At 46.2% G+C, this 26,559-nt stretch overlaps 1 long non-coding RNA gene across 1 annotated transcript in view; it reads right to left on the bottom strand.

Annotated features, from left to right (window-relative positions):
* Positions 1-680: 680 nt before the first annotated feature.
* The window catches only part of LOC108550562 (uncharacterized), a 34,573-nt gene continuing 8,694 nt past the window's right edge, over positions 681-26,559 (bottom strand). Inside the window, exon 3 of the long non-coding RNA XR_001890432.1 lies at positions 681-853. This is a non-coding gene — a long non-coding RNA (uncharacterized LOC108550562). The remainder of the gene's footprint in view (positions 854-26,559) is intronic.

The raw sequence follows: 26,559 nt of genomic DNA on the forward strand, positions 1-26,559 counted from the left end.
ACATCCCTTATCGACTGCTTTATCTTCTCTTTGGTTTCTGTCCCTTTTCTCTATTACCCTTTCTAGTTCTGCTAATCCTTTCCCCCCTTCACCTAGAATCTCTCCTAAACATTTTTCCCTCTCTTCCCTCACCTTCTGCCAGCTGTTCATACGTCTCATGAGATAGTCTTCTCTGTGACATAGTCTGCATATCCTGTCTCTTCTGTCTCTCCAGAGGTGGCCGTCTCTGCTTTCATTCCCGCATCTGAACCTCGCCAGTAGGTTCCTGTTTACAAAGAAGGTGACGAGTTAGAAATAATATTGCAGTGCAAGGGGTTAAAGGACCATCACCTAGGTTGCCTACCCCTATCCCTAATCTCCACCATCCACGATGCGTAATGACTTCTCTGTAGAAAAGTAGAAATATTTCCATCCTCTTCTTCATTTACTTCGAAGGCAAACCCAAACCTAAGCGATGGAAGAAAGCCCCGAAGAACTGGCAATTGCTGTACAAAGGCCCGACCATGACTCATCCCACGTACAAATAGGTTAATTTCCAATATACCAGCGAGCTTTAAACCACGTCGGCTGCGTAAGTGGAGGACTGCACGAAGGTAGGACACGGCGTGGCCTCGTCTGAGAGCATCCGTCGTGGAACGACTTGGCGATGCCGGTAATCTACCGCGACAAGCGGCGGCGGTTGTCGTATTTCTCGCCGGATAATACACGTCATAAATAACGTGGCTGATATTGAATGAGAGAAAAGTGGGAACCGGTTACAATATTTTCAGTGCATCGGCAGGGCTTGCGGGCCGGGTCCGATCGGCCTGGCCTGCAGAGAGGCGAGTCTGGGGGCGGGAAGGGCAATGGCGAGCTGTAACATTTCGAATATAAGTTAGCCGGATATTGTTCGGCGCTGGGCGGAATGGTAAGGGGCTTAGCAGCTCTGAAGCAGCGGCCAATATGGTGGTTACACGAGGATGAAACGATATAAATCCCGAAACGCTTACAGTTATTGCAGATCCAGCGTAATATCCACTCGAACGCTGGCCCGCCGGCCGGCCGGTTTACGCGGTAATTCGCCGATGACAGCGCCGCGATAAAATGAAATCGGTTCGCGGCTTTTATAACGACCGCGACGCGCTAATCCCCTTCGCCGGCAAGGTTGACGCGGGACAAGTTGGAAATGAGGTGAAAGGCGAACGAGGCGTAACGCGTTTAACTTTCGGTTTTCGGCCATGGCACTTTCCGCGAAATCTCCTGATCAATGGGGTGGCAATGTTTCAATTTTAGGTTAGGTTATGTGCCCGGTAATTAATTCGCATTCTTGGCTGCTCGGCTCTTTGCGAGTGGGATCGAGGGCGTGGAAAGATATTCTGGAAAAATTCGAGGTGGGACTATCGATGTTCAGCTTACCGAGAATGTCACATAAATGGGGATGAAAAGAAATATTGCTATTACGTATCTGGAAGGTTTGTTACGTTAATTGGCACTCGGAAATAGATACGACTTGCACGATTTAATGAAAAGACGTCAGGCAGAGGGCTAATTTTGTTTAACGAAACTGAAAGAATAAATTTTAGTATGGCTCGAATAAATATTCAATACACTTCCTTGTAATGGTAATATAAAAGTTTATTTAATACTTAATGTAATCTCACTCTACATTTCCATCTACAGCACCACGTGCATAACCTCATTCTTCTATGGCGAGCAACAGACGACTGCTGTAGTAGCACTCTTTTGTCTTGTGCCATACTAAGCATCAGCACAAACACATAAGACACACTAAATAACACATAGAAATGTAATATTCAATAGAAATCGATATTGTTAACAAATTTCTAGGTCATACACCAGGGACTGCACGTTTTGACAAGACAGTGTGTTGACATCTAAGGTTCATAATAGAAAAACGAGAAAACTCGTGATCGGTATGCATTGTGTTAAGATGGTAACTGCAAATCGCTGTCCTGTGTTGGAAGCTTGTGTATCTGGGACATAGGTATGACATCTAGTGAACGGTTGCCATTTTGGGCGTCTTTTATTCTTTCTTGACTCCCGCTAACGTAACCACAGAGACTAGAGAACCGTTGTACCGCCAACACGTGTTTTGTAATAAAGAATTATAAAAGTAACACCACTACGCGTAATTAATTAAATCCAAGAGCTCTAGCAAATATAATTAAGACTTTGTATAATTAAATACGGCGAAAATTTAGACTAGGTTTCAAAATAGGCTTCTATATTCGTAATCTGTCCATACACAGAGGTATACCTTCGGTATGCTTCAAAAGTTGTAGCTATCAGCAAAGCTATCAAAAGCCTGCGCCAAGAAAGAAGCCCAATTAGCATTTAGCCGATCTCTAAATTGCTGTCGGGAAGTAAGAAAGGCAGCGAGACGTTCTCGAACCACTTTGAAACGTTATATCGTAGAGATAGACCTGGATAATCGATGAAAGACAGGCCGAGGAACGGAACCGTGAGCCACGCTATCGAAACGAGTCAAACAGGCTCATACCCGGTACCCCTGCTCAGGGTACCTCCGCTCTGAAGCCTGCCGTTATTTTCTCGTTTCGCTCTCGTAAGTCGTAAATAATATGCGACGATGAAATTTTCGCCAGGACGTCGAGGACGTCAGACTGGAAATCCCCTCGCGAAAGACGATTCGAGCGAGAGGAGGACGGGCAGGTCTCGATCCCATCGCGAGATCGTATCGAGTGTCGCGTCGTGCCGAACATACGCGTCCTGACAAATCTCATATGGTATTCATGAAAACTGCGTATTCATCAATGAGACGATCGCCGGATCGGGGATAAAAATCCGGCTCGGCCACAGAGCGCGCAGTTACACGCGCGTTACTTCCACTCGCAGTACTCTGCGTCTACACTAGCGCCACCCCCGCGGTACTCCTTGTCTGCGGGAATATTCGAGCTCGCAAGAAAGAACGCTTCTGTCGGTGGTGGCAGCGCGTACGTGGGTGTACGCGGGTCCGTGGTGTGCGTTATTTGAGTTATTTCACACATGGCGACCGATCGATAGGCATCGCATTGCATTTGGGAACCCTCTGTCGACTCTACGCTTCTCTCGTTTCTCTCCAGGTACTTGCACCTTCGCACGACACTCGTGACAGACACTGTTTCCTTTCATCCGCTTACGAGCACTCGATCGTGGCGCCCTCTGTCACCGGACACAGGGGACCGCGTCTAAGGGTGCACGGCGTGGCTCTTTCGTTGGACACCGTTTGGAAAAAGCCCGTGGAAAAATGGCGGGTTATTACAATTGCAATTTCGAGTATTAGCTTAACGGATAATTGCACGCCGGCCATCACGGCTGCGCTATCAAATTTATCCCCGTTTCGTGCGATTGTTAAATTAATTAATTATAACACCCGACAGGTAGCTCTGTACCGTAGGTGGAAGATTAAACGCGCAGCGTCGGTGTACACGTTTTAAATTTTACGATGACACGCGGCCACGTTCCCGATGAAACACCGCGACCATAAAATTAGAAATTCGTTTCGCGTCTGTTTAATCCGTTTATTCACAGGCCCCTAATCAACCGATCGAATTTTCATTTTCCACGCGGATCAATCGCGAGAAAGCGTTTGGCGATCCGCCTGCATCGGCGCGCGAGCCCTCGAATCACCGATGACTGGCAAAATGGCGTGCGCGGGGGTACCGGGAACGAAACGATATTTCATACGAGCGACCGCGCGATTCGCGGCGTTGCTGCGGTCGCGTCGTTAGGTTCGGCGAAATGAAAATACGACGGCTGTCGTTTACAGGCACGTCCGACGTCCACCTGGACGTGATACGGCCCCCGTTATAATTAATCCTTCGCGAACAAAGCTGCGCGTTATTGTGTCCCGGTAAGTTGTGACAGTAAATTACTCGTCAAGTCCGGCGAAGAGCAAACATTTCTCTCAGCGCTGACCCCTACACGGGTCCGAATCGAAATTACTTGTATCTCCGCCCAGGCCGGGCTAGAATCCGCGAAACGTACGGGGGGTGAGCGGGGGTGAGCTTAATAAAACGTCAGGTTCGTATTAAACGGTAAACAGTATCGTACGACGGTTAAGATTCCCGTACTCGATTCGGGACAACGAATGTCGTTTATTTTCCTTTTTTATTTCTCGTTCCGAGGACGTTTACCGGATTGCGGTTGCCGCGTATGGCAGAGGGGCAGATATCGCGGAGAACGGCGGCGTAGTTGCGAATAAACTGGACGCAGAGAAGGGAGAGGGCTTTTCGTCCTAATGGGATTCGTTATTTAAATTGGAACGAACTCTGAAGCCTCGCACGGTAACCACGAGTTCTTCCTTTCCGCACGGTTATGACCTTTTTTTACTGTACTTTATCGCGGTAAGAGGAGAATAGGCGGCACAGTCTTCTTTTATCGTATACTAAAATATTCATCGCCGAACGCCGCATTCGTGCAGGCACTTCGGCCACGTGTATGTTTAGAGCCAGCTCTAAAAGTGTATATCCATTTGTGCCATTCCTCCGTTGCGTGTCATCCGGTGATACGACATGCTGCAACGATTCGCAAGCATTTTCCTGTCGAGTACGGGAACAAGCTTGCAACAGTATCGTTCAAACTGACTCATTGTCAGTCGATTACTCTGATGTTTCCTCGATCCTCTGTACGTAATCTTCATGTGCTCGTTGAGATGTGTTAGATTGAAATGACGAGCATGTGGAATTATAAATTATAACAAAACGAACAGAGATACGTTTAACGACAAGAGACGGTACAAAATATAAGAGTAGAGTATTTCCCTCTCTCTATTCACTATTCAATTACATGGTTAACACTTTGACTGTCACGTTGGTCATATATAACCGGCCACGGTATCTCCTGTGGTGCCACGGTGACCAACTACTTGTAAAACTACAATTGTCAAAATTGAATGAAAATTGACAGTTAGTGCATTTTGAATATATCCACTAATTGGAAGATACTTTGAAATAAAAAGTGCCCCACTGAACTGTTATAAAATAAATGTACTTAGTCTTCCTTAGGTTTTAAAGCTTTATCAAATTATCTCCTTCCCCGTGGTTTATACTACTGGTGCCAGATAAAGACGGACTTCATAGCCTCGGCACCTCAAAGGAATGAATCACAGGCGTACCCTGTTTATCTCACATGTACAATTAACAATTTTTATTGGAACAATCGAAAAAATATTAAAACAAATCTTGCATCTATCGGGGTACACCCCCTGTGGCGTCCTGAGCGAAACATGTGATTTCAGGGTGATAGTCAAAGGATTAATTCGCAACTGAAGCACGAGACAAGTAATATCTTCCGTCAAACAGTACTCTATCTTTGTTTTCGATTGCTCACGCGTTATAGCCGGGAATTTTGAATTGAAACGGTGAATAGGTAGAGGTAGATACGCCCTAGTCCCAGCGTTCCTTTTTCCTCTGTGGCTCCATAGGATTACCCCAATGATTTAACAATAAAACCCTCGATAACCGCAACATTATCCGCATCGAGCGATCACCGGGCAATTAACCGCCCCCAGCCGCGATCCCAGGCTCCGCAAGAAACGCTCCACCCCGTGACGCGCTTATCCAGGAAAGACGAATCGCGAGAGGGAATCGGTTGCAGGCGATCCAATTTTCTCTATCTTACCGCAGAGATCTGCAGGTAAGCGAATCCATCAGACGTGAGGGAGCATGTCGATCCATTAATTCGTGCATCTAATGCAGGAACCCGCGCGATTTCCCTGGCCTGCCGTGGCCGTCCCTTAATGGAGCACCGGTTATCGGTGAAATTTCCAATAAGACTCGGCCGCCGGAATCATCCTGCCACTTCAGTCGGCACGTACCCGCGGCTGGGCGCCGCCGGAAGACGGTTTTGACGCTTGCTTACAGTGGCGAGGCGCGGTGCGGCGCGGCGCGAACGTAATGTGCCAATAAAAATGCAAAGTGCGCTCCTCCTTCGCGCGTCGTCCTCTCTTTCCGTCCGTGTGCACACCCCCGGAGGGATGGGCGCCCGCGCGCTCCGATTCAATGCTCCTCTCGCGACGACGAGCCGCTCGAGAGACGCTCCGCGAGAGTGGCTGCGAAATAAGCATCACGAGTGCTACCGACAATGCGGCTCGCAGTTTTTCCCAGCACCGGCACCTCTCGCGTCGCCGAAGGGTAAGGTCGTTGCGAGATTTTTATGGACCCCTGGTAGTCGGAGTTGGCAAGATGATGTCTTGTTTGCGGGAGATTGGTATATCGATGAGATTGAATTCGACGCTGAACAGATACGAGGGAAGAGATCGACTTATTCGAATCGATTTAATTGGTTGGGTCGAGTGGACCTTCGTCTCCGGGGGTAATTAATATCTCTGTGACTTTCAGCGCCATTACGCGCAACTTTAATTGTTAGCGTCTTTTGAGGAAAGATGGCGAATGAGAGATAGCGGAGGAATTATTGGCTCCTTCGATAATCTCGTCTTCCAGGAAAGGATGTTTGCGTGATCCTGTAGAGTATATAGCGCAGACTTCCGGAGATGATTATTGGATACAAGCCATGATCGCTATTAGGTATCCTAGCTCGATTGTCTGCTAGAAGATAAAATAAGAAATACGGTGGCAAGCAGCCACCTGCTTGCGTTGCCTAATGATCAGGAATCTGCTTCTGAGGAGTCCACCCAAGGAGTGGAAGTTATATAAGGTCTCCTGATAAGAGCATCGTCGTGAACTCGTGATATTTACTTCGAAAACGTACAGACACTGTTGTGCACACAGTTCCCATTACGAAATAATTGTAACGATCGCTGCAGAAAAATTATCTTTCACCGATCATCCTAGACCTAGCAGTTGTCTTGGGCTGCAGAGGACTCGCGTACGTACGAAAGTATCGAAATTATCGTAATTGCTGAGAGATTTCGATAACGTTTCCCTAATATCGATTCGTTGTACAGTCGCGATAAATTATATTTCAACCTCGGATCATTCCACCGCTCGCTGCACGCGAATCAACGTTTCGCTGATTAATCGGATTCGTCATTACGCGGCGCAGGTCCTATACGTATCGGACTCTTGTTATTTCCACGGGTTTGATCAAAGAAACTCGGCGATATTATTTTTACGGTAAATAAACCGATGCTAATGAAGTTTCTCCCGATGAACATCGCGCGGTCCGCGTAAACGTAGAAACGTTAAAAATGTTTTCACCGATCGGTGAACGCTGCCTCGTCCCGTCGATGAAACCGATCAAATGGTAATCGAGCCGCGCAACGATTCGACCGGAAGATAATACATCAATCAGCGGTTCAATTAGCCGCAAAACCGGAATATGGTTATCTGCAGCGATTATCCCGCCGCTTCTGTTAACGATCGAGTTCGACATGGACCAGAACGAGGGAATTCTATCGTAGTGATGTTCGACTCGAAATTCTATTCCGAAGGAAAGTCTGTCGAAGTGGGACGATGCGAAATTCACGCTATATCTCACGTTATTCGGTACACGCATTGTAATCACCGAGATACGGATACTTAACCCTTTCGGCACGGAGGAGCTGGCCGCGGTTATACATTCGCGGTACGAGGAAGGTTTCCACAAGAGTGGTTGCACTGGAAGCCACGAAAACGTGTTTTGCGGTATTCACAGAAATCTCGAGCGTGAATGACACTAAACTTTTCATTCGGATCGCGACACTCATCGGTGACGTTTCGTGGATGCTACAAATAGACGACGGTAGTACTCAGAGAACGTTTCATGGTCGCCGCCATTGGGCGGCAATAGTACCGAAAGGGTTAAATCGAGCGAGGGGGGATGTCAAGAGGAAGAGGCACCGTTTGAGTTCCAGAGGGTTTTGAAAAAGCACTGTCGAGAAATCCCAAGCAACGATGATTCCGCGACCGCGCTGCCTCTAAGTGGGTACGAGACGACCCAAGCAGCGCGATAGCGCTTCGTTTATAATATGGCGAAGAATGGCCAAGTGACACGCGATAACGCTTCGACTTAGACAGTCAGCGATGCACCGTCAGCTGTCAAGAACGTTTAAAATATGCTGCATCTATTCGACATGAAATCTGAACAGCGCGTTCGCGCTGCTTGGGACACAAACGGTTAACCTAGACAGTGCGATCGTGATATTCGGATTTCACGTCGAAAATCTCAATTTTCGACCAGGAAATAGCAGCGCCTTTTAATTTTTAATCGAAGGAATAGTTAACGCGAACAAAGTATAATATATCCGCGATAGTTTTATTTCGTGGAGGGGAATGAAACTGTACCGAGTCGCCATGTGCAAATGGCGTCGCGGATTCTACCGCAGCGCCACCTCGGCCGAACTAATACCCGAGACTAATAAAGCGCGATTATGGACACCTGTGGATAAAACTTTCCAATGGCCTTTGCCGTGCTACGTTTCACTCGCGAGATACATAGCCGTGCAAACGAAGACACTTAGCGTAAAGCGTAAAATTGATTCCCGTCGAATGACACCTGTTTATACACTCCGGCTAGCCGAAGAACTCGGCATGATTCCATCGTAGGTGGTCCAAGGGACTTTTGCCAGCTTTGTTGCACGGATGCTGCGGTAGGATTGCATCGGAAACGGCCGCATAGATGCATGAATCAAAGCAATTATCGTTTCCCCTGGCTCGTACGGCATCGGCGGTTCGAGTACGCTCACCGCAGGAATCCGTGCTCTATACTTTTATATTATTAGCCAGGCTCGTTTCTACGCCGCTGTAACGAAGCGTGCTGGCAAAGGCGCCGCCGTGTTAAAGAGAGTAATCAAACAAGGGCTCGAGGAACCACGAAGAAAAAGACCTAGCCAAGGGGTGTGTGTTGCCGGCTCGTAGCCGCCCGAGGACGATGAACGCGTACGGTGGCGCGCGCCTTAAGCGTGTTACAGCCTTGCCTCTCTCTTAATTAGCGTCGATTCCATGGCAAGTCCGACGTTCGAGCACCTTGTCGCGAACTGATCTCTTGATTTCCCGGTGCCTCGTTCGAGCTAGAGAGGAAGCCTCGACTACGAGCAGGAATATCGTACCTTCGTCGCGTTAAAATATCGTAATATTCTTTGAAATTCGCGGAAGCTCGTTGAATATTCTCAGTTAAAAAGCACTCGGCGGAATGAAAACGAACAATAGGAAATACGTTTAAGAGCGAGGGCAGTGGAAAGGAAAGAGGAACGGGCAACGCGGGTCAAGGATGAGCACTGCTACGCGGGTACATATGCAAATTCGTTTGAACCGAGGATTTCCTGCCTTAATCTCTGCACAGGTCTTTCAAGCCCAGGGAAAACGTCTCGGAGAACGGAAGTGAAAACGAAACGTTACATTGCCCGCGAATATACAGCCGAGAACGCCCACTGTTCCCCGGTTTACCTTTGTTCGAGACGCTTACTCCTTTTAAATTCCGACTTCTGGTACCTCGAAAAATGACCAGGAGAAACGTGAACGCGGCGCTGGGCAACTTCCATATCCGCCTGCGTAAACTCGCGAAAAGACGACGTTATAATGAGGGCTTATTCAGATCTCTGCCTTAAATTCATTCGTATCGCGCGATTACAGGATTATCCCGGCTGGACTACGCCGCCTTCTGTGGTCAACAACGGATTTATAACTCTAATGCCGGCAATAGACCAGCATTAGTCGCGACGCCTGTTAAGCCGCGCCTCTACGCGCCGTAATAGAGATTTATAAATCTCTTTGGTCGAATGTAGCATGGGAATGACGAAATCTCGTTACGACTGCGTGTTCGCAGGAATCTTTCGACTGGATCGAACGTCGCGAAGCGGAAGGTCCGTAAAGCTCAGGCCTGGCCGCTTTGCAGACGACAAGCTGCGACGGTCGATGCCGCTTCGCGATTAGAATGCAACTGGCATTTCGTCGTTATGCATAATCGATCGCGCAAGACCGTCTTCTGTTCGCGGACTATATTAACCCGCGCGCGGTTACGCTTCTCACTGTCGTATGCATGACCCTCTGCGTCCGCCATTTGCATTTTCACCGTTGTCCGCCGGTTTTTCGTTCGGCCATTCCGACTCGTAAGATTTTACCGTCCATCGAGAGGTTAGATTTTACCGTCTAACCTCTTCGCGACGGGTGTACACTGAAAATATTTTATTCCACCAAGCGTGAATTTCTGTTCCACGATTTTGAGGTTCGAAAAGCGGTAAAATGGCGATTGAAACCGGACAAGAAATTTTGATAAGAAAATAGCCAAGTTCCAGTTAATGGGACGTTTAAACGCGTTGCAGCGTGCAGTCCCGTTGCATTCTTCTCGCGGGTATCGTTGGCGAGCGCCAAGTTCCCGACACTCGCCGCCAGGGCGCGGTGCGAGCGGCGCAGACTTGTCTCCGGCTGGGACAAGTTACAAAACGTTCGCGTGCACGCATGCGTACGCGCGTTGGCGATTGTACGTGTGCGTACGTTACATGGCTGGCAATTAATTACGTGGACACAGTTCCGTGCAGGTTCTTCTGTTAAGCCGTGTACGAGGTATAAGGCCTTGTCGAACTCTCTGTTACACGAATCGAAATACGAACAATAAGCAGATCAAAGGATCCGTTATACGATAATTTAGATTCCTGCTATCTTTTCGTTTCTATTTGCGCTCTGAAACACTCTACATTCAGCTAGCTCAGTCATATATACTTCGTTCTAAAAGTATCAACAATTTCGCATTTCGAATTATTATTGCCATTAAAAGAAAACGTACGAAGCAAAGTAAGTAGTAAAAGTTGTTCCAAATTGTTTGTCCAGATATTTCACGTTATTCTAGATGTTGCACGGAAAATCGGGATAATTAGTCGCATCGATTAAAGGCGAACGATTAAACTCGTGCAGGGAGAATCAGGGTGATCCAGGTTTACCCTCAGCATTAATAGAGAACCAGGGATGGGATTTTTCATCGGGTCGATAATCACACGTTCCCATTCACGTCCGGCTGGTCGCTGGTTTCGCGCACCGGGAATTCAAAAGGGCCGATCGTCGAACAACGTAACAGACTTTCGTCGACAAAGAGAGCCCGCCCGTCGAGATGTCCCATTGTACGTATTTGTACTATCTGGACGCGGTCGATCCATTGTCCATGCCTTGATTGGTGAAATTAACAAAGACAGACGAGCCAGCCAGCGTGGCGCGCCATGGAAACGCGAAGTCGAATTCCACGGTGGCGCATTCTAATTCGATTTAACCCGTTTAAAACGCTTCCGACGCGTTCCACCGTGGTATCAGCGGCCACGCTCGGGCCGGAATAAAGTTGCACCAGTTTCGACGGGCCCTTACACACCAATTTACCGTAATCGGTTAACGACGTTCCGTGCAACGTCCCGAGAACGTGCCACGGCAATTCGTGGAACGATCATAAAACGCGGAGCGTTCGCGAGTAAAAGGTAGCGACCGACGATTAAGCGGTGGTATGTCGTAATTGACGTATTCCTTCGCTCGCGAGCATAACTGACGAAGCCTTAAAGTGGCAGGAAAAAAGGGGGACGAGCGGCGGACAAGTGGTCGAACGTGAAATATTTGGGCCCCGGGTTGAATATTCCGCGACGTGTCCAAAGGAGAGGAGGCGCGATATAAATTCGTCGATATTTATGTCGTTGCCTGTAGGACGAAAAAACCGGAGTCCTCTCCTTGCAGCCCCACGGGGGATACACGAAAAAGAGCGACGGGCAACGAGTGGCCGTAAAAGACGGATAAACCCCGGTGTACGAGCCGTTGAAATAAATGTCAGGAGTTAGTTACTGCCCGTAAAGTGCACCGCACTCGTTGTTCAGCGTGCCGCGAACTTAGCGTTCCTCGTTATTCATCTTTTTTCCCTATATCCCCGCCGCGGCTCCGTTTCGTAATTTATGTCGCGTTTAATGTGGATTTTTACGTACCGGCCGGCAACACCTGTATAATTGAATTTAAACGCGGCCACCGCCGTTTCCGGCCACTCGCGGCCCCCCGTTTTATCTTAACCGACGCGTCGCGCGGCAATCTCGTTTCCCGTTCGCAATTACGAATCGTTGGACAGTGTTACGATTATTCCTCTATTCCTCGAAATTTGAATTTCGAATTTTTACTCAGCCCGGAGAAGCGAGAGACATCGAAAACACGAACGCGTGGAATTTAAATAGAAACATCGGTGAAATTATGGAAAAATGGCGGAGGTTTCCGCGGATAAATTTAAATTCGGAAATTTAACAGGGAGTTTCGATTAAATCAATGCAGAGGATGACAAAATATTGCTGTTCAATGGGGAAAAAAGAGGAGACTCGGTTAATGGGTCGGATACGACGCGTTTAAACTCGGCGATCGACAAAATCGGGAATAACACGCGTGTAATGGAAATTGTTAATGTCTCTGCCGTGGAAACGGAAGGAGCGAAATGGCCGGGGGACAATGAGGGACAAAAGGAGCGAAATACGGTGGTTTGCAGGCCGAACAAAGAACGTTGTATTTACAGGGCAAAAAGCGAAATTTAGGGGCCCGTAATACGTGGCATTCGGCGGCACGCAGGCGTATGCAGCCTGGCAATAATTCCCGGACGCGAACGAAACTCGTAATGACACGTTGCTGCGAGGTGACATGCCGGTGAACGGAATTCCTTCGCGCGCGGCTGCTTCCGGAAGCGGGGGATGCAGGTCGCTCCTCCTACGCCGACTTCCGCCGCTCGTGTTCGCGTTCCCTCTAGATACTCGGATCCCCGATGCGTGTATAAACGCAGCCTTCGAACCCGATTCTTCGTTTCACTTTTCCGACTTCCTGCTCGCGACTCGCCGCGCACGCCAGGCAAAATCCATTGCGCGAGCCGCGTAACGAGCCGCGTCTAACCCGCGCAGCTCTGACCGATTAAACGATGGAAAAACGATCAAATCTGATCCTTATCGCGCGGTATTAATTCGCCTGGCCGGTGTAAATTGTCCGATATTCGCCCATCCCTGGGGTAGAATCGCTGGATTCGCGGATTACCAGCGTAAAGTTCAGCTTTTAAAGCCGCCAAGTTCGACGTGGTTCTCCAGCTCGGGGCGCGCGGTCCTGTAATTAGGAGGGAATGTAATTGCAAATTTCTAGCGTCGATTAGCATATCGCGTTGCGTAGCCGCGGTTATTAAAACGTATTAAACGGGAGGAACGAAACTGTGTTTAATGAGGGTCGGGTATTTACAACTTACCCCCTCCGCCCCCCGCCGCCCTTTTTTCCATGCGCGCCTCCGCCGCAGCATTATCCCCGTAGTCGGGGGTAGCCCCGCAAGGTGAATTATTGTTGCACACTGCGGCGGCTTAATGAACCGAGCATCCCCCATTAAGTATTCTTCGAATCAAAGTGGAACACACAAATGGCTCATCTGCGCGGAGGCTAATTAATCGTAATGGACAGAATGGATGTTACGACCGCGAGTATCGCGGCCGGAACGTGCTAACTTCTAAATTAATTCAAATTACGTGGCAACGTAGACCGGCGTGCCGGTAATAAGACGCTCTTTCGGATTTTTCCAGGCGAAATTTGCTCACCGAGATTACCGTCTCGCACGGATTACGCGCGGTCCGATATCCAGGGTGTTATCGACTTGGTCGAGTGAATCAAAAGGGGCCCGAATCTGCGTGGAAAAATATGTGCTGTGACACTTTTCTGCATGAACCTTCGTTTTGCAACGAATCGATGTTAAATGTACGTCGGGACATGAAAATGCAAAATTGCGACATGAAAACGCGCCCGGAGAGTTACAAAAATGGCGGTTTCGTGAGAAGGAGAGACAAAGATTCGATAGGAGAGTAATTTTTGCTGTAAATTAACTGGGGTCATGTAACGATGGCGACAGGCTTGTTAGAGATTGCAGGCCAATACCGATCTTGGATTTCAAGGACCTTCGATACTATCATCAGCATCGAGGGGTCGGTTTTTGGGCTTAAATGGGCCTGCTGTCCCTTAAAGCAGTTAGTCTCAAATCCGGAACAGTGTAGAATACTTTTAACCACAGTTAGATGTTATTGACGAGTATACTCGTCATGGAGAAGAGACAGGATTTTGTGCCATGACGATTATACTTTACATGCGTAGAAAGTAGTGACCACTGGCTATTTAAATTGTAATGTTTGTGAAAAATAAAACATATTCTGAAATTTCAAGATATTTAGAATATAATTCAAGATATTTTGATCCAATATTTTAACAGTGACACTTACTCTGTGTTTGACGATTATACTCGACAGTGATACATATAGGTGCGCGCCCTCAAAAGGGGGAGCCACAGCTAACTGGTTAGAGTATTGTAACTCATAAGGATGTGTTTAAAGCTCTTGTTTTTCACATTCGCATATGTGTATATATCTCACCTACATTAAACTTTATATATAATATCTATTGCTGTACAACTGAATACGGTTACTTCGTTGCACGCTAGACGCTTTGATTTCATCCTAGAAATTCCCCAATTTTATTTCCATATTTATTCCTTAATAAATACGTAATATCGCGTACTCCTATTTTACGAATATTTAACGAGAAATTTCCTCGAAAATGGAGCGATTCAGGACCTTTTAATTCGTACCATGAGCACAGCGAGACTTTGCACAAGCAACCCCCCGATTTCTCGATCACGTATCCCTGACCATCACGAAATTTTTCGAAATTTTTCAAACGGATTGATCCGCTAGAACGAAAATATTTGACGAAAATTCGGTAAAAATATTCTACACTGGAGCGTAATTTCATCTTCGTGCCCATGGGATGTAGATGTCTTAAACGGGAACGATAACACGAGGTACCGAAATCAAACACGCGTACCGTTGCTAACTCGTTAAAAGCGTCAGCATCCGTGATCTTCGCGAATGAAAAGCGCAAACGCGAGGCACGGAACGACTGGGACGGCAATTTTCAGGTGCAGAATCGGCGATAATCGTCGCAAAGTGATACGGCCTTTGGATTACGTAAGGCAGGCTTGCGAGAGATCAATACGAGGGCATCGGCGAGAGCCAATATTAACGATCTCCGAAATATGCCGGTAAATATTTGGCCATCATGCCGTGGTCGTGCTGCTCAAGGATATCGTGTGTGCGTGGCACGGGGTTGCAGAGCGCGTGCGTTTGTGTTTGTACGCGCGACGCGATCGGCTTTCGGCGTCAGAACGGCGGATGTCGCCGGTCGATTCGAGCGGAATATGCCAGAAGCGATTTCGACGGGCTTCCACGGAGTAATTGATTCGCAACGGTTATGTCACGTCGATGAGGAAACTGGTTGCTCGCTTGGCCGCTCGTTCGCCTAATCGTCCGATCCTCCGCCTGATCCTTCGACTTTGTCCCTCTTTCCAACGCGATTGCGCAACGTGTCACGCGAATTTTGCATCCGATCGCTCTCCAGTCCTCGCCAGGGATTACGTGCTCTACGGGAATTTTATTAGCGTTTCTATGGCGTTGACGGTCGAGACGCGAGTGCCTTATACGAAGAGAAATATTAATTACGGGGGTCGAGGGTGAGGGGTCATTGTGATAATGATTTGGATCGAAAGAGAATCGAAATCGGGTTATTTTTCGAGAAGATCATGGGGAATTGAAATGGAGGAAGATAGTGATCTTGGTTCTAATTATGGTTTTTAGTAGCTTTTGAAATATTGCTTTCATTTCAGTCCTGTGTCTCCTATGGGTATGCCTCTCTGTTCTATGTAATTTATGTGTATCAATTTTGGTTTATGAAATTGGTAATCTTATTGATTTTAGGAAATTAAGTATTACCATAATAATATAAAATATTTATTCATTGAAGTATAATCGAGGAAGGATAATTGAGGAAGTAAAAATTCCCAACACTGTCATTCAACGAATAAAATATAAAAAAATATTCGTTGATTAATTAATCAATAATATTATCAGGTGGAAATAAATTTCCAAAGAGTAAAAAATTGAACGTCCTATAATGTGGCATACCTAACGCAACTTTTGGTAATCTTATCGATTTTAGAAAATTAAGCATTGCCATAATAATGTAAAATATTTATTCATTGAAGTTTATTTCTAGTCTATATTTTTCGTTATACTTTCATGAGGATAATTGAGGAAGCATACCCAATCATGATTTTACCTGTTTTAGGGAGTTGCAATTGTCTAGTAGGGTGAAAAATTCCCAACACTGTTACTCAACGAATAAAATATCAAAAAATATTCGTCGATTAATTAATCGATAATAGTATAATCTGAAAATAAATTTCTAAAGAGGAGTAAAAAATTGTACGCACTATAATGTGGCATACTCAACGCAATTTTTGGTAATCCTATCGATTTTAGGAAATTAAGCATTGCCACAACAATATAAAATATTTATTCATTGAAATATGCGTGTCTATATTTTTCATTATACTTTCATAAAGATAATCGAGGTAGTCAAAATTTTACCAATTTTAGAGAAATTCAATTGTATAGTAGGATGAAAAATTCCCAACACTTACTCAACGAATAAAATATCAAAAAATATTCGTCGATTAATTAATCGATAATAGTATAACCTGAAAATAAATTTCCAAAGAGGAGTAAAAAATTGTACGCACTATAACGTGGTATACCCAACGCAATTTTTTCACTTACTATTCACATCCGCTCTATTAATTCTCCAGCGTAATTAACTACATCCCCTCATACCTATAAAGACGATTTTAAACCGATGATCCATAATTAACCCAATTTTTTCATCAGATGCGTATGCTCACCTTCAGAAGGCGATAAAAATATTTTAATATCGAAGCGTCGTGAAAATTTATTTCCCGTGACAACGGATAAATTTCTACAACCTGCAAGAAATATATAAACTCAATATCGAATTGCTATTGCTCGTAAGGAATTTCTCGAAGCATGAATTTCCAGCGAAGGTATAAAAATTAACGAATTATTAACTCGTGATAGAAATTATAATAAAAGGGTAATTATCAGCGCGTGACCTGCAGCGATACTTGAAACGAAAAATCGAAATAAAAATCAATTTTCCCTCTTGCTTACCAAATAGAACATAATCGTTTACATGCGAATATTATCGGTTCGCGAATGACTAGCTTGCGTGACGGACTCCCGTGCACACGATAACTCCATGTTTTCCTAAATCATTCAGCTCCAAAACCATTTTGAATCGCTATACATCACGCTCGGAGCACGTTGGTTCGCTATCAGGGCAATGGTGCTTCCGGTATCAATGCACGAGCTCTAATCATTCTGTGAGATCATTTTTCGAGAAACTCTATCGAGCTAAGAACTACTCCTCGAGTTTAACCTATCTTCGATCCTTTTGCGACTTCGATACATCTCGACGAAGCTAAAAATGCAGAATATATGGTAGGTGCTCTATCGAGATGCGCATTAAGATAAATTGAACTAGTTGCAAGTTTGGCGTCCCATGGTTCATCATCATCGACGTGATATAGTGGCCGGAGTTGAAAACTGTTATAATGTCGATTCCGGTTTGTCGAATCAGATCGAAAGAGCCGTTATTTCCCACAACAGTTATAAAGAACTGAAATCCGCGACGATATCGATTTTTGTTACGGTCCCGCAACTTTTGAGATATCGCTTCCATATCAGTCCTATTTCGGTTCCCTATCGGTTACGCTTACGGTTCTACATACCTGCCTGTACTCTTATATCGGTCCTATCTCGATTCATTAAATTGATGCCCTCATTGATTTTGTAAATCTGCCCATAAAACTGCTTGTCGGGCGATGCTATCAAACATGTATTGGATAAATATAGAGCGATCCTACTCAGTCGCGTATACATCACGCTCCGTTTTATTCCTTTTTAAACAAGTATTCCGCGTCTTTTATTATACCGCCCCGCCATACGAGGTAACACCTCTTAAGTGGAACTTCGCGCTTTATAGCACGAGATCATCTTGAGAGCACACCTTGTATCCCAGCAACGACTACTTAACCTCGCAAACTCCAATTTCTCCTCGTACCTCCGAACCGGTGTCGTATAACGAGGATCTAAAGTTCATCACGAAATGAAAATCATGACCTGTACCCTCACGAAGAGATCGTAGATCGGTCAACCACGATCCCGAACCCAGAATCATCCGCGTAAGCGATTAGGGTAAGGAACGACAGCACAGTTTGAGCAGAAATGCTGCAAGAAAAATGGCGACCGCGATCTCGAGCACAGCGAACAAAGATGTCGGTGGTGCACGAACCGAGGCGCGAACGCTGTTTAGGGGTTGCAGCCGCGATGCCTTTGTCGGTAGAGGAGCATGAATGAAGCTTTGGTTACGTAAATGCAATTCGCTGTCTCCGTCTGCCTCGCGCGTGCATCGGAGGCGGCCATGGCGTTGCGCGATTAACTCTAGTAAGAAGTGTGTCGAGCCGTGCAATTAAGGGGCGCCACGGTAGTTAGCGACGAGAGCGCCGCGCGTCGGTTGACTTTCAAAGAAATCACCTCCGGCTGAGAGCGACGGATAAGGCCGCGAGGTCATGAGAACCCGCGTTAAACGCGCAGCAAAAACGCGGCCTCTGACAGGACGCGAGCGAGAGGTTACACGCGAGCTCGTCTGATGGTCTCGTTTCACTTTGGCCCATAAGCCGCGTTTATCGACCGTCTTAAAACGCGGCACGGCAAATGCCGCTGAATTATGGTAATTTCCAACGATAAAGGTAATATCGATGGGGGGCCGGCAGCGAAGACGTCGCGACGAACGGGAGCACTCGGCCATTTTATTCTAGCTATATCCTATATACCCTGTACCATAGCTGACTGTCATTCGTAACCTTGTCGAATCCGGTATAGATACTTCCAGCAAGTGCTAGTTACTTCCACGTTCGTTCATGGTTAATTCCCGATTATCCGTTACCAACGACCACCAACCGCGCGAAAAACGCGTGGAATTGAACACCGGTGGAGAACAATGGCCACGTCGTAGAATCGAACGTCTCATTGATCGATCGAAACGTAAGATGTTTAGAGAACCTTGGCTAGTCTGAATATCGTGAGAATAATCGTCCGTGATTCTCCGAACTGGTTCTCCTTGGTTCGAGGAATAGCAGCGAAGAAAGAAACGGAGAGAAAAACGAAAATGGGAAGAAAAATGGAACCGTGGCGAATGGCGAAATCGTACGCGAGCCGCGGTTGCATAATGGCGGCCGAGCATTTTCTCGCGCGACTATCGTGCGGGAAGGACGCCGCGAGCGTAACTCCCGTGGATCGCGGATTACGCGTGGACGGAAACTGCCGATTCGTGGATGGAACGAAACGCGAGGTTCAGGAATCGAGGAACAGCCACGGGAAATTCCGGGATCGACTTAATCTCTGCCAATTTCTTAACGCTCTCCGCTCGGAAGTTTTCGCGAGTCGCGATGGCGAATTACGAGCGTGTAAACTTGGGATTTGGAAGCCGAAGTTCGAGCGGGTCCTCGATAAAATTTTACGAGCTTTGGTAAAAGCGGCCCCTTATACCTCGATGATCCACGACACGGCACTGTGGCAACTTTTTATTTCGAATGGAAAATTCCGCGGATCTAGGTTGGCTGGGATTTATTAATTTCGGCGGGCAATCGGATGAAATTCGAAAGGAAGGCACCCTCGGCTTCAGCCGTATCGTTACCGCGAATTTCCATCGTATTACTGTCGGCGGCAATGTAAACGTAGGTACTTACCTAATATCACGACCGACTATTCGGGCTATTAGCAATTACGGATAATCTCCTAGGCGATCGCTTTAACAGGCCGGAGTATTATTGCTGGAAATCCTTGCAAAGGACGCGAGAACCGACGCTGGATTCGCTCCCGACCTTATTGGATTATCGTAAATGCGCCGACACAAATGCACTTACTACCCAAATGATTCTTTGTTGCGAGCTGATTATGCAACGCGCCAGCGGACCGTGCTCGTCGGTCGCTGAAAAAAGGCTTCTGCTCTTGATCATTCTCTGACAGGAAACTTGTACCAACGTCCAACTTTGGAGTATAAGAAATCTCATACACCTGGGTACAAATGTCTACATAACAGTCCCCAAAAATTCCCATTACTATACATATATATATTTCACCGAAAATGTCGTCTTTTGTTACACGTCTGAGACTCGTTAAAATCACCAACGACCCAATGAATCAGCGAGCTCTCGATATTCTTATTCCTCGTAACCTATCTCGCAACGAACACGGTATCTCGAAGAAAATATCTTAATACTCTATACAAAATTACACGGAACCATGATTTTTCATGGACGGAAAAGGTCAGAGAATTCCCAGCCCCGGTGACCTACAATGCACGCAGGAAAGCGCGCATCGAAAAGGCAGGAAGGTAATAGGCAAACGAAGTTGCAAAGTATCAGCAAGGCTTTTTCGTTGGAAAAATAAGCTGGCCATTGGTCGCTGACCAACGCTTGATATTTCGTTGCGCGGGCAAACAGAGAGCAACGCGAGTGTAGGCTGATTATCGTGGCCTATGTCCGTATGAGCGTGTAGGGTGCTCAATATTTAACGAAGTATCGGTAACAGCCCTTCTCGCGCGGCGTCCTTTAAACCCGTGGCACAATGATCCCCTGTGCCGCTGCCGGTGAAACTGGAAAATCCAATTTCTCGCGGAAACGGCCGGTAAAATCAGATCCGAATCGAAATCAATGATCGATGCGCGATCGCGGAGGGGTGAATACTTGAGCGTGACCGCGAGCGGAGGAGAGGCCGCGGCACCGGTCCGTCCGACGGCTAATTAGTATTTTGACGTGGATGTCCGCGATGGATCTCGCGTATCGTGCGTGGCCCCGCGTGTCACGCGAATCCGATACGACGCCGGTCAACCCCCGCCGATACGTACCCTGTCGAACCTATTTGCAAATTGCTTTTGCCTCCACTGCTGGACGCGCGTTTGTCTGATTGCGACTACGAAATCCCGGCAGCATGAGACAGAATCGATGAGCAAGACGGGGCTGGTGACGAGGGGTGTTCGTCTACCCTTTACGTTACACGAGTTTCGAATTTCCAACGGCTCGCGTCCCTTTGGATACCGGCATTCTCCTATGGATTCGACAAGTTTCCAACATTATTCTCATCTAGGGAATTTGTATTAAACGAAAGAATATGCCAGAGTGGGGATTCGCTGAGGATGAAGAGACTTCGGTCGAGGTGTCAGGGGTGCGAAAGAAATGCAGATACGTGGACGAAGATGCAACATGGTTGTTTATGGTATGAGGTTCGTGTACGAGTTAAGAATTTCCTGTATTTATATAGACAGGGCCGGTGCAAGGCAGGTTCAGCGCGTTCACCTGAACCCGACTCCACGTTTTGAAAGGCCCCGCGGTCTACGAAAATTCATCAGATATTTTGCAGACCCACCTGTATGATATGGTACAGTTTGCTGTACACTGATACGACTGCAAGATTTTCTCTGCTATATTTGCATTGAAATATCTCGTTGTAGCGTGTTCTAAACGTTGACATTAAAGGTTGATAAGACTGCAACACGGGTGCGAACGATATTAGGTGTGAAGGAAATCACCGAATTAAAAAACACCGATTTTCATTTACTTTTTACAGAATGACGATACCATATCGGATTTAAACGTGTATTCTGGCTCTGCAAAATTTTTGAGCCCGGCCCCGCGAAAAGTCACGTAGGCCCTGTATACAGAGGAGACCAGGGTTAGTTAAAAATTCGTTACTAATTTCGTGAAAGAAATATTATTACTGTAGAATGCCTAAAACTGGTTTTATTATCTTTCTTGATCAATCGAAGGAATATCGGGTCTGCATGAAAGGTTTTATGACACGGAAAACGGACAGAATAATAAGAATAAAATAATACGAACACTAAATTCGGAAAATTAATTTAACTCAGGAAAAGAACACTAAAATAACTAAAGTAACTAAAACACATGGAGACACACTCTAATTTGACTATACGATCATTTATTTTTACAAAGATTCTTCCACGTTTCTTCGCTAAGGACTCTGCTTATGTCGTCAAGGATCCTGTTTTTATGCTTTTTGTGAAGTTCGATGACGTGCCTTTTCTAATCGCTAATTGGCTGATAAAATTCAGCCTATAAGAGATTTGCTCCCCGTGACGATTACGATTTTGTTAACCTATGTAATGCCTCCCTGTAGAGAACGCGCAACTTAGCTTTGCTACCAAAAATAGCCTTCCATAATGGTATCCTTTTTCATTTTGCTTCTAGAAAATGTCATGCAGGTCGTCGATCGGTTTATAATTTATAATGAAACATCGTATCCTATATTACTTTCTATACCACTCTCTGTACCTCAAAACGCAGCTACCAAAATTCTAAAGAAGGGAAGTGTATATTCTTCATATCTTATAGATATATTTGGCTACCAAATTTAATTTAAATCAATGAAATTGCTATATTACAACCTACTCGCAGTTCCATAACGACAATATATAGCTATACCAACAAGGAAAAAGACGACACATAATATATTTTCCTCTCGCACACGTCGTTTAATTTCTAAACATAGATTCTTCCTATTACCACGAGATAAAATTGCAGTTTCATTAACTTTCTTGAAAACAAGATTCATTTTCCTCCTTCCGTTCCCGACAAGCAAGCAAATGGCTTGCTCTGTCACCTAGCTTGCCGAGGAATAAACAAGAATTATCAGAATTTTCGATTATACCCAGCCATATTAGTCGAGCGTAGATGTAGGAGACGCAGGATACAAGGAGATTTTCTCAGCTTGTCCCGGCGATCAGACAACTAAGCGAGCGGATGCCGCCCCGTGTCCCCCGTCATCGCGCAGGGAACATCGCGTGTATCTGGTTTAACATGCTTCGATCGCTGCTCTTTTTCGATACGGGCATACCACCGTGTACCATCCATGGCTGGCAGATCGAACGCCTAAACTCGTACACGCGCCGCGTATCTCGTCGCGGTCCAGAGCGTCTATTTATTAAAACCGAACGGGATAGTACGCACGCGTGTCTCGGCCAACGAGGCGATATCTTTCGACGATCGTTCCCGTGGAACTAGTTCGCGTTTCCTGTTCGCCAAACGACCGCGACGATCTCGTTAGAAAGCCCGATCGCCTTCAGAGGAGCCGCGATTTCTCAGCGGCCGCTCAGAGATATGCGTCTCTGGCAGCGATCGATCCGACATTCGTGCCGGAAATATCGATAGCGATTATTCCAGGGATCGTGAGTCATTACGGGCATCGTCGAAGAGAAAAATTCGTTGAACGCAGTTTTTCTTCTGGCGTCGCGAGGCGATCGGGTTTGCCTCGGCGTATAGAAAGGTATGTGGTCGGTTCGACGAATGAATCAGTCAATGAAACAAGCGTGAGCCGTGTGTTTCAACAACCACGCTAGGTGATGTCATCTCGAGGCTCGCCATTAACGACCACCATGGAGAAAGGGGTACGTAAGCATTTTCGTAACCCGACCAGTCGGTTTCTAAATTCATTCACATATTGCGAGTATACCTTGGCAAATGGTATATAAGAAAGAATAGCTCAGGAAACCTTCGAGCACAGGTGAGGGTTTGCTGGCCTTGTCAGCCTCGACGCGCGCTGACATTTCGATTAATCCGTAAACGATGACAGTCGAGTAATTTTATCGAGCACTCGCAAGAGTTCTGAACTTATACAGGGGATTAACAGGTGCTTCTATTACCCTCTTAGATGATTGACATCGCGTTAATTTTATGTAGAAATGGATACCATACTAGGGTAGATCGAAACGTTTGTCAGTGAGAGAAGAGACAGGGAATATTGGGAAATGTTTCACTCAGAGTTCAACGGGGTATTATATATTCTGTAAATTGTATTTACGCGTAGGTAATGGAATGATAATAAAATGGTTTCGTTTCACGTGGGTTCAAGAATATACCATATATTTATGATACGCGTACCCCGTATTTATGATCGAATCACCAAGGAATTTCGCGTGTTTTACGATCGCATCAGTGACTTGTCAGAGTATAACCAGTTAAACCTGCATTCCTTGCACGGATCATGTCCTCTGCGTTGCTACAGTAGCTAAATATAAATATAGCAAATTTCCCTGTGAACGTTGCCTGCTGTATTTTTCAACACTCCACGCGGCGATTTGGTCATTGCAGCCACTGACAAATCTGTTCGACGTCAAAATATAGCGAGTGGAAGTGTTAAAAACGGACAACTGTCATTGGCAATAATTAGACATACGTTTATCTGCGCTTAGAAAAAGGCTGTGCAAAATTTGCTCTCTTATGGGGCCAGGATACGAAACGCAGATTACTCGTGGCGTCCGCGTATATTTTGAAAGGCACTGCGGTCACAGGTAGAAGAAACGAGTCACGAAATATGACATCATCGTCGGAATGTAAAAAAGAAGGCGCAGAAAAGCGCGAGGCTGAGATCCAGTGTGATATAAGGCTGGCCGTGTCGAACAATTCCGAATACACGTATACGCGCGGCGTGGTACAGGTTTCTATAGGTCATTCAGAAAATGCGTGCCTCCTCGATATGAATCATCTTTACTACACCGCGTAAAGTGTTACACAACCGGTTCCAGCGTGCAACCTTTTCTGCTTTTTATCGCCTCTTAATCGCTGCGAACGCGCCACTTGTAAAACGCTCTCTTTCCACTTAATTACCATAAACCTGTATCAATCCGATCGTGCTAACTCGTACCACGCGGCTTCGGGCGTGCACGCGTGCCTTGAAAGATGGCCGACGCTCGACGATCACGTGATAGCGACTACGGCGCGAATTCGGGCCCCGCGCCGGACCCCTACCTCATTGCGCGTTCGCGGCGTCGAAAATTCGAGACTCCGTTGAAACGGTACAACGAATAAATAGCACGTAATGGCGGCCATAACAGTAACACGGGACGAGGAGAGCCACGGCCGCGATCGTCGAAGAAATCCGCGTAATATTCAAATGTCAGCCATTCATAGTGGCATAAATCGCGGCGAATGTCAACTGTTTACGATCCTCGAATTCCGACGCGGCACAAATGGTGCGCGGCTCTCGCGGCACCCCTCTTATTTTTCCGACGACACCCTCGTCGTTCTCCTAAGGGGTGATTCGCCAGTTGCGCGAGCAACTGGGACCGCGGGTATCTAGGATGCGACGAGCAACCGTGTCTCTCTGGCCGTAACGCAACGTTTTTAGCCGAGGCTGGTCTTAATGATAACCGTGCAGGTACTGCCATGAGAGCGTCATCTTTTCCCCATTCTCTCGACGCGTCGCGCGCGCGCCACCGTTTCTGGAACGAGCGCTCCTGGATCCGCGGACTCGCTGCACAGCCGAGCCTGCCTCGCATTCATCTCGCTGCTGGGGCACGCTACATGCAAGTGGGTAAAAAAGGGAGAGAAGAAAGGGAAAAGGGGGAAAGAGAAACGACGGGAAAAAAGAAATAAGTCGATTGTTTGAAAGTGGAATCCGCCGGCCACGTCAGCGCCGCAGGGTCCTTCAAAAACCCCGTAGTAAACCGGCTATCGAGAAACTTCGCCTCGTTTCCATGGACAGAGAAGCGTGTATTCGCGAGCAGAATAAGAGTGACTTGGACCGGGATGCTACTGCTCGTTGTGTATCGTGTTGGAAACAGCTCGCTGGAATACTGGTCTTCTTGGTCATAGCTTTCTCAGTTCATTTTTTCCTCTTTCTTCATTTCTCTTTCTTTCCTTTTTTGGTACAATTAGGAATACCGAGAACACGAATTTTGTTATCCTTGGTGTCAATGAGAGAAGATACTGAGAACACGAATTTTGTTATCCTTGGTGTCAATGAGAGAAGATACTGAGAACACGAATTTTGTTATCCTCGGTTTCAATGAGGCAAGATACCGAGAACACGAATTTTGTTATCCTCGGTGTCAGTGAGAGACGATATATCGTATTGATCTACGATACGAATTAATCACGCTATGTGTGATTAGTCATCAGTCATTCGACGATGAAATGAACGTAAATGGAACGCGAAAACTATTAGTCGTGTTTTATAATTGGACATGTAAGAAGAATATAGCAAATGGCTTAAGGAAAAATCTTATGTAATAGCTATCCTGCGGTTTTCCTTATTATTCAGATAGGAAGTGTCACATCTACGAGTCGAATGATACAACTTCGCATGACTCTATGGAAAGTGACAAAGGAATACGAAGCAACGACGCAAAGTCTATGAGAAAAACTATGATTTATGACATATGAAAAGTAGCCCGAGTCCCTGTGTCATCAAGATCTACCTAGAGTCACATAATTGTACAAGTATGACGTACAAATTTCCCGTCATTAGGAGAAATAAATTTATAATCCATCCTAATTTATCCCACTGCAACCCCTGGCAAAAGTTTTCGGCCAAACCCAATTATTTTCTCCTCGAAAATAAACTTTAAATTAAATTAATTTTAAATTATCCCTCTTTTCGGTTTTAGTTCGTATCAAATCCATTTAACACCTCGTTCTGTGTTTATTATATCACTCTACACCTCGCAAGTTAATTTTAGATAACCTTGCATTATCCAAATGTTTAGCCGAAAATATTTTGCCAGTAGTACTGTATCATAGTCATTCTGAGAGCATCGAGGCAAAATTAAGCGAAGTGAAGGGACCCTCTACCTGTCACCTTCTTACACATACACAGTACCGATACCCGTGCAAAAATTCGCGAAAATTTCGAGTAATTTCTCGAAATTACTAAACAATTGCCCCGAATTCATCTGG

This window comes from Eufriesea mexicana, unplaced genomic scaffold (assembly GCF_001483705.2).
Source record: "Eufriesea mexicana isolate 0111107269 unplaced genomic scaffold, ASM148370v2 scaffold2839, whole genome shotgun sequence".
In the NCBI taxonomy this organism is placed as follows: Eukaryota; Metazoa; Arthropoda; class Insecta; order Hymenoptera; family Apidae; genus Eufriesea; species Eufriesea mexicana.